The sequence below is a fragment of the Stegodyphus dumicola genome, chromosome 1 (genome assembly GCF_044657685.1).
Source record: "Stegodyphus dumicola isolate Sdum_Otavi_A_Nest chromosome 1, ASM4465768v1".
NCBI lineage: Eukaryota > Metazoa > Arthropoda > Arachnida > Araneae > Eresidae > Stegodyphus > Stegodyphus dumicola.
Window position 1 is genome coordinate 72,515,584 of NC_140768.1, and position 9,525 is coordinate 72,525,108.

The 9,525-nt window shown below is 33.1% G+C and overlaps 1 non-coding gene across 1 annotated transcript; it reads right to left on the reverse strand.

Annotated features, from left to right (window-relative positions):
* Positions 1–577: 577 nt before the first annotated feature.
* TRNAT-CGU (transfer RNA threonine (anticodon CGU)) lies at positions 578–650 on the reverse strand. Its single transcript has one exon. It is a non-coding gene; the product is annotated as a tRNA-Thr (tRNA).
* Positions 651–9,525: the final 8,875 nt, after the last annotated feature.

Below are 9,525 nucleotides of genomic sequence, written 5' to 3' on the forward strand. Positions count from 1 at the left end.
TTAAAAAACTGGAAAAATGAAGGAGAAGGATGGATGATTTAAAACAAAAAATGCTAGTAGGAATAAAAAGAAAATTAAAGGATTTGCAAAATCATGGAAATTATAAACTGGAATAAAGAAGCCACTTGGCTTTAAATCTGAGAGTGTGAATTAGCTTCTATGATTATCTTTATGTGTCTATTCAATGCTGTTTTCCCTTGTTTTCCCTTATTATTTAAAAACCTGTTCTTCTTTTTTCTATAGGTAATTTACCTGGGATACGGCTGCATCGCTGGTTGCCCTTGTTTGTTGTTAGATGAGATTGCCGTGTTAGCCAAATGGTCATAAAAATCCGGCTAGGTCGGCTGAGGTCTTGCTCCTAAACGTTACAGACTGAGCGGTATCTTCTACATATGAAGGTAGCAAGCGCAACCACAGGACCAAAGGTTTAATGGATAATGATACACGGAACAAATTACTGAAGTGTACAACTTAGCATTTTCCAATATTATTATTATATTTGTACTTCCTATATGTCAGCACTTAAACTTTAAGGACATTAGGATATTTCGAAGCAGAATCTATGACACATGAGCAACGCCTTCGTCTGGAATCGAACCACGGACCTCTCGAATACGAGTCGAGAGTGCTGACCACTACACTACGAAGGCATGCTAAGAAGACGCGAGAAATACCTTATAAAACTATATTCAAATCTTACGAAATTAATTTAAGCTATTATTTCGCCTTAATACTTTTGTCTTAGTGAAACTCAGCTTAAAGTTCTTAAACTGTAGTTTGAGGAACTGAGTTCTTAAACAATTTGAATTACTGAAAATTATTTCTTTTAAATTATCCAAATGCATTATATACAACGAACCAAGTAAAATCATATTGTGTTGTTTGGTGAAGAAAAGCACTAAAATTTCAGATAAATTAATATGAGAATGAGAAAATAGTTTGGGAAGCGGATATGGTTTGCAGATCCTCCATACTTAGGCTGCATGCTGAGTTTCTCAAGCAGGATTGGCTTAAGCAACGGTTCCGTATATTAACGTTAGACAGTCCAGACATCTTTTCAGCAAGTAGAGTAAGATAAAAACCAGTCTAAACTTAAGTAGCCTAAGGATGAATGCCCAACGAATAACGGTTATCAACTTATCTGGTTACAACTGAACCCATTATATTGACACTTTGGCTTTCAATTTATATTGAATCTGATGGCTGTATAACCAATTTACCAAATTAGTCAGAAACAAGAATTTTATATGTTAAGACAAAATGAAGAGGAATACTTAAGGGTTGACCCGGTAAACAACATATAACAATTACTTCTGTATTAGTTTTGACGTTGCATTGTGATAAGTTAGGGTTGTATGGGAATTTACATTTGGTGATTTTTTTCGAATATCATAAGTCACTGTAATCTTATTACCAATAATATTGAGTATATTTTGCTCGGCTCCTGAGTGTTCTTGAAAATTTATTCTTCTCTGAACACGCGCTAAATATTTAATTATTGTTCAATAAGTACTTTCGTATTAACCTGCGCCTGTAGATAAACCGCCAGTAATAGCATATGTGACTGTGTTAATGTGAGCACTGTGGCAACCCTAGAAGCTGTATATGATTCTTTTAAAGAAATGCAAATATTTTTGTATTTTTTTAATGCTTGCATTCTTTTTTATTGGTAGGCTAAGGAAGCTTTGCAAAAGACTCTTTTTTTTTTTTTTTTTCATATGAACTTCAGGCCAATGAGAACAATCGTATGTCTGCATTAAGTCGTTTCTTTGAATTTGTGCGCGGAAGGGAAGATTTCATTTCATTTCCAGCGGAGGGTTTTGTTGTTCGAATGCGTTTTTTCATGTCAAATTAGTTTTCCTCTGCATCTGACAACAGACGTTTATCAGCTTTCTGAGAAAAGAAGCAGAAGCAATTTATATTTCGGACACGTGAAATTATCAGGGGAAAGGTAGACAAAGTATTTCATTTTTAACTCCATGAAAAGGTACGTTAATGCATGGTGGATATACTATGTTAAGAATTACTGACACACTGTTACAAAAAAGAACTACCATTTGCTTCACGCAAACTCTTTTGTACTTAACAGAGTTCATACTGAGCTAAAAAAAGCGGTGTCCGCCGATAACATCGCGGCAAAATCATCGCGGTCGAAAACGTCGCGGAAAATACAACGCAAGGCGAAAACGTCGTGCTACAAAACATCGTGGGAGAAAAACATCGCAAAGAGAGAAGATCGCAGTTCTAAAACATCGTGGTACAAAACATCGTCGTCGAAAATAAAGCGGTTCAAAAACTTCGCAGTTTAAAAACATCGTAGTCGAAAATATCGCGGTAAAAAATAAAGTATCGACAAATCATCGTAGGACGATAACATCGCAGACCTGCTTTTTTCAGGCTTTAATAATTGTAAATGGATATTCCCATAATGATTTGTGAGCGCGAGATGGAAAGAAAGATAATTTTTACTTTCATATATTTTATTAACTAATAAATTTTTGCTGAAAATTTAAGAAGGAAACTTAATACTTAAGAATAAACTGAAGCAGAACAAGAAATAATTTTCATTATAAGAGTATTATATTGACAAAAGTGAAGAAAATAATCTCATAATTAGCAATTTTTTACAGATAACGTCATGCAGTTACGTAGATTCTTTTTTCTAAACATTTTTAGATTATACTTTTAATAAAAAATTACTAGTTAAAACTTTATAAAAATGATTTATTACTGACCTTTGTTAGTTAACTATGTCAGTTTAAAATTCTATTAAGTGCTATAAGTTGCCTTAATTTTCTATGCTTAAATTTCCTCCTTACTTTTTCAACAAAAATTTATTAGTTAAAAAATATGAAAGTAAAGATTATCCTTCTTTCCATCTTGCGCTCAAAAATCATTATGGAAATATCCATTTACAATTATTAAAGCCTGAAAAAAAGCATGTCTGCGATGTTATCGTCACGCGATGATTTGTAGATACTTTATTTTTTACCACGATATTTTCGACGACGATGTTTTTAAACTGCGAAATTTTTGAACCGCTTTATTTTGGACGACGATATTTTGTAGCACGATGTTTTAGAACTGCGATGTTTTCTCTTTGCGATGTTTTCTTCCACGATGTTTTGTATCACGACGTTTTCGCCTTGCGTTGTTTTCTCCGCAACATTTTCGTCCGCGATGTTTTTGCCGCGATGTTTTCGGCTGTAACCGAAAAAACTGTAATGAATAACAATTCTTTAATGCGATTTTAGACGCGATTAAACAGTACTGGTCAAAAATCAGAAATATTAATATCCCAAATCAATATATTAATGTAAAAATACTTCGTTATTAAAAGATTCCAACAAATGTTTGACAAAGTATTACTGAGTGCCAACTAAGACTCAAACACCATTTAGTAATGAATTGTCATCTCTGTACTTTCTGAGAGCAAAAGAACTTGATTATGATTTTCAGTCACCTTTCGTAACCTCAATAATTTGATATGACATGCGCTCGACATTTCACTTGTACTAAATTAGCCTTTCATTTTTCCAGATCTTTAATTTCACAGCAGTAATATTAAAGAAGCCAAGTGTTCTCCTCAAATTTCTTTAAAAGAACAGTATTATGTCATTTTAAGTTTCCGAGGCAAAATTTTATGTAGCGTTCTTTATTATTTGAATACCAGTGCACTAAACATTAGGTGGGTTCAATTTCAATGTGTTGCCCCCTTTTAAAATGTAGCCCGAATATTTTTGTTGCGATGCTCTTCAACAAGAAAGAATATTTCTTCCGGTTTGTAAAAAAGTACAAATATAGATATAAAAGTAAAACAAAAATTTACTTATGTTTGTCATTGATATTAAGCAACAGTGGTCTGCTTCGCTGTTTAAAAAAAGTGTTAATGGCATCCTTTTATTTAAATTTACGAGATCTGAAAAACAACATTAACAAATAAACATTTAGGTGATGAAATAAGGTTAAGGGCACAGTTAAGATGATTGCAGTTTACTCTCAGATAAAACCGCATACTTTTAAGATCATTATTGTACCTAAAAAAGTGTGACTATCTGTTACTGTCTTAAATATTCTCTGAGGGTTTTTCATTACAGCGAAAGTACTTTTTTTCGCTTAAATGACATCCACATTTGTCGTCGATGTAGAAATAAAAATAACTTGAAATTGCAGAATGTTTAGCATTTTTCTTCGAGTTTCACACTAAGCTTATTTTCCTAAGAACTAAAATGTGAAGGTAATCCCTAAGTTGCTTTCTCTTTTTTTGCCTTTGAAACCATTATTTGGGGACAAGATATATAAAACCCAATTGAGAATGTTGGGTATTCTTCAGTTTTTTCCTTTGTGTTTTGGACAGTTTAGGGTTGCCCAAATTTCTGTTGTAGCTAATGACTTTACATTTCTGAATAGTTTTGGGAATGTCCTTTATAGACGTGTCGTTCCTTTGTTAAGAGATTTTTTTCTCCTTTAGCAAAAATTTTAATGTTCGTTAATGTATAAATTCAGTCTGTAATGTGATTAAATATGTGTGTGTACCTTACGTTTTAGTGCTTTCCTTGAAATGGAACTTTTAAACTTTTCTCACTTTCGGAAATATTTATTAAATTAAAAAATAATTTTGCATGCGATGCAAACAAACTGGATTATTTTATCCGAAATGTATTTTTTATAAAATAAATTATATTTTTGTCCCCTGTAATGTTTTATTTAATCTAATTATGAACTTTTACCTATTGATATATAAAAGTGAGCAAAAAATAGAGTGCATATTTTAAGATTATTAGATTATAGGTATAGCTAAAATCACAAATGCAATTTTTAATACACAAGTATCCGTTTTTTTATGCATGCTCTTTCAAATTTGATTATATTTCTTAAATTCCAGAAAGTAAATATTTTTAATTCTGAAAACGGGAGAAACAGTTTTATTAGTGCTTTCTTTTTTTTTCATGCCAAACCTTAAATGACTTTGATCACCACATAAAATGTCGGTTCTATATCAATGTGGTCATTTTAGCAGACTTACAAAACATTAAATGGTATGGTATTAAACGGATTATGTCTCAAAGAAACTTTAAAGACTTTAGAGAAATTAATTAGGAATTTTTAATGGAGAAGAAATAAAACATGCAGAATCTACTGAGATATCCTGAAACTTTTTTTAACTCTGGATTTTCAAAGCTTAAAGGAAACTCTGGACATCCCCTTCAAGAAGAACTGGGAATTACTTCGTGTAGTCTCCAGTAGGTCATTAGGAGTTAGATATAACGGTATAGAAGATTAAATTTTTTATACAGCCAATCAGCATTCTATAGCAATATCAGTCACTATGCGATATGTAGTTTACTGATCTATAATTAGCTTAATAATTAGCTTGTATTTTCAATATCTTACATGAAAGTTGCAAATGTCTGAAAGAGAACAAATTTTAATTTTTCGAAGATTTATTTCCTGATATTTAATGCAGTTTCTCTAACTTCTTTACTCTTCATTCACGTACTCTTGCGTTTTAAACATACTGTTTTACAAATTCTCACTTTTTTCTATTACGGAGATTAAATAAGCTTTTTCTCATAAAATAACGTCTCCTGAGTTTGAATATGCACTTTTATTTTTAAGAATGGTTTTTGCTTTAAAGTTTCAGTAAAATTCAAGTAATTTTATAGCACTCATAGGCAATGTTTCCTCGTCTTAAGCGTAATGATATAAGTAAATTAAAGAAATTTAATAACTTTTGCTTACTAAATGTCATATAAGATGATTATGGATTGGATTACTAAGGCTGCGTTTTGTTCAAATGTTACAGCAAATTAACGTAATTAAGCTATTTTGAAGCTGGAGACGCAAACAAATGTGCAATGCCCTTGCTGGGACTCGAACCTGGATATCTCGAACGCGCGACGAGTATGCTACCACTACAGCACGAAGGCATGTTGGAAGGAGAAAACACCTTATATACACCGGAATAGTATCTCAATCACCATTTAGAGAGTTACTCAGTCACCATCTAAAGGGTGACAGGGCATTAGTATCAAAATCGCGAGATACCGGTGGTGAGGAATAATTGTCCACCAACTTTTAGTTCTATCGCTACTGTACTGGTCTTTTGATGCTGGGGACAGGAAAAATGTGCAATGCCCTTGTCGGGACTCGAACCTATATCAATGGAACCTGGAACCTATATCAATGGAACCAATACCTGGAACTCTCAACTAAGCCCGAATATGCTACCGTTACACCACGAAGGCATGCTGGAAGTAAAAAGTAAATATATTTTAACATGCATAAGCAATATTTTGCTCTTGTTTTGATAATTTGGCATAATTGCTGTAGCATTTGTAGCTGAAGAACTAGTGTTTTCAGCTCTGCTGATAAACTGCATTTCCCATGTATCTTTATTTTTAACATAAGTTAAAAATTTGTGTCGCAATTAGAGTGAAGTTCTCTGTTCGGTGAAGGGTAATGTTTTTGTCCATTGCTCTCTAAATTCCCATGCCTCAATGCGGATTTTGTGTTCTTCAAGTAGTTTCGCTCAATCCGCGCATCCGGGAGTACGGAAGTGTTAAAATCCTGATTAAATTTCGTTTTTTAAATTACACATATACAGCCACCCTAATTGGTATAATGGTTAGTGGTGCTGGCTACCACATAGTTGGGTTTAGGTGCAAATTCCCCAGAAGGTATGGATGTTCGTAATTATACAATGACTGCGAAGCAGGTGAGGCATAAATCTTCTCGAGTAGCCAGGGAAAGAGTAGTGTAAGATATCGGATCTTTGCTAAAGGGTTCTCCATCGACATTTGGGCGCACATGCACAATTAGAGCAGCGGACCATATATTTGAACTACACGACCACTTGTGGAATACTGCTGTCTTGTCCAATTTTACATTTAACCGCACCTATACCTAGAAATGTTGCTATGTTACTGTCACAAAATCAGGATCTCAAGCGTACCTATAACTTAACAATATTTCGATAACTGAACAACACATCCCCTTCTGTTATACCAAGATGAGAGCTAATCAAACTTTTATCTGATTTTCGTACTCAATATCCCCAGATATTTTAAGACTGGGCCCTTTCATGCTTGCGACAAAATGTATGTGGAACAGTGTTCTACGACTAAAACATTTTAATTTTAAGCTAAATGTAATCTTACGTTTTTTCCAAAGTAACCATAAACGGTTGAACAAAACACCAAAATATTAAAATATTTCTGTCTCTCAAACCGAAAAAGGCCCGCATCTAAAGGTGATATGAGAAGCAACTTTGAATAAGGCCCTTGCAAAAATACACTTAGCAAAATTAATAAGGAATGAAAATATTGAAATGATAAACATTTTGCAGCATTTTATGTACTCATTGTTAATTCAAGTGCAGGTTTAGCTGTTAGTCAAAATTATGTTACGTATCTAACTGAAATGTAAATTTTATGAAGTATGCTTGTACAGTCGTTAAAAGATTTTGGTGCTGGAAACGTGAAACTATGCACTACCCTCGACGGGACTCGAAACCTAGACCTCTCGAATGTGCATCGAGAATGCTTCCAATCACATTGCGAAGGGATGCGGAAAGGAGGAAGAGAACACCTTATACGTTACTATTATTTATTTTTTCAACCATTGATTTGGGTCTTAGAGGGTACTCGTTATCTCACTGACAGAGAAACGCTGCTTAAAATACAAATATACAATCTCTTGCATGTAATAATAAATGAATAATTAAATATTTAGAAAATAGTGTCAATTTTTCAGTAGTTTTTGCACTCATTGTTAACTCAGATGGAATTTAACTAGCCATATACTATTATATTAAGTTTTAACAATCCTAATAAATTTATGTAGTGTTATTAAGTTTTGTCTGGTAAATCATTATTTTTTTTTATCTGATAAACCATAGACTAACGTTCAAGAATAATCTTGTGCAATTTTGTATATCTTCCGCAGAGAGAAAAAAATGCTTAGAATTATTACATGCATCCAATCTCATATAATAGTAATAATAAAACAATTATACAAATATAAATTTCTATTAATGCAGCATTTTAAAAAATGGTAAGATTTTTAGAAGCATATTTCGCCGTTTGCATCCGAAATAAAATATTATAAGACTATAGGGTTTATTTTACTGCGAAAAATTATGCATTATCCGATAAGCTCCTCTAAACGAAGAAACATATTTGGTTGGGGTCACTAAACTAGTAATAGAAGGGCCAATAAAGTTTTAATCGGCAGATCACTATAAGAATGTCTTTTTTTCTTTTCTAATCTTCTAAAAGTATAAATGTAGGAAGTTCAAACATCACAGGACACATTTAATTAGCGGTCTCCTAGAAAGACCGGAGTTGGCCATCCATCAACGTGGCATCATATCTGTCTGAGCAGTGAGCCACGAAATTTCCTGATTAGTTTTCGATTCTTCTCATTAAACGCACCACCGATCCGAACAAAATGGCCACTGAATCAATCACCGTTGCCATTTGGCTCCCACAAATAGAAGAGGAAAAAGAAACGCTGCCATTTCGCTTGCGCAAATAGAATGACAGCATGGGGAAAGACTGCGATCCCATTCCTCTCGAATGAAAAGGGGGAAGAAAAAATGAAAGAAAGAAAGAGAAGGTAAGGGAGTAGAATTGAAAAGCCAAAAGATAAACTTTCTAATCTTTCCAATGGGCGAGGAAATTGTGTTTAGCTTTTCATGTGGAATCAGAATGAGAACCGTTTCGATAAAATCTCATCATTTGGCAGCTTTCTACTTCACCAGTAGTTAGCGTGATGAAAATGGAGCGCTAAATAATTATAATTTAGTCTCGATATTAGCTGATAAATGGGCCGATAATCGTTAAAATCTAGCCTTTTGGATCTGAAATCAAATTTCTATCGGCCTGAGAACATTAAGAATACATAAAGTATCGCGCAACGGCAAACAGGTCATGGCCTAACCATTCTGAAGTATAATTGAAGCACGCTAATCAATAACTCATATTCTAGAAAAAAAAATTGTTATGTTAAATGCTGCCAGATAACAACATATATATATTTATTTTACAATTACGTAATTCTGTTTTAGTTTTAACTGTTATACTCGTGATAATTAGTCTAAATTTTACCAACAGTGAGTTTTAAGTATGTCTCATTTCTGCTTGGTTCATCGTAATATTCGCTATAGGACAGGAATTTTGAGTAATTAGATAAGATAGGAATTTTGAGTAAATTGAATATAAAGGGGCACAAATGGTAAGCGGAAGCCTGTCGAAGCTTACACTGAATTGCTGCCATATCTTACCAAAGTAAGTCGTATGCAGATATGTTAGTTTATTGTAGGTTTAAAATTTAGGCTATTGTTACAAATAATCGAATATTGGCATAAAAGCTAGCAATCCACATTTTAAAGTTTTGCAAGAGAAGAGCTGGATTTAGTTACGTTATCATTTTAAATTTTATTCGCAAATACCTATTATAATGACTAACCAAGTTCCCATTTGATTTTGCAGAGTATAGAATAAATTAAAAGTTAAATAGCTC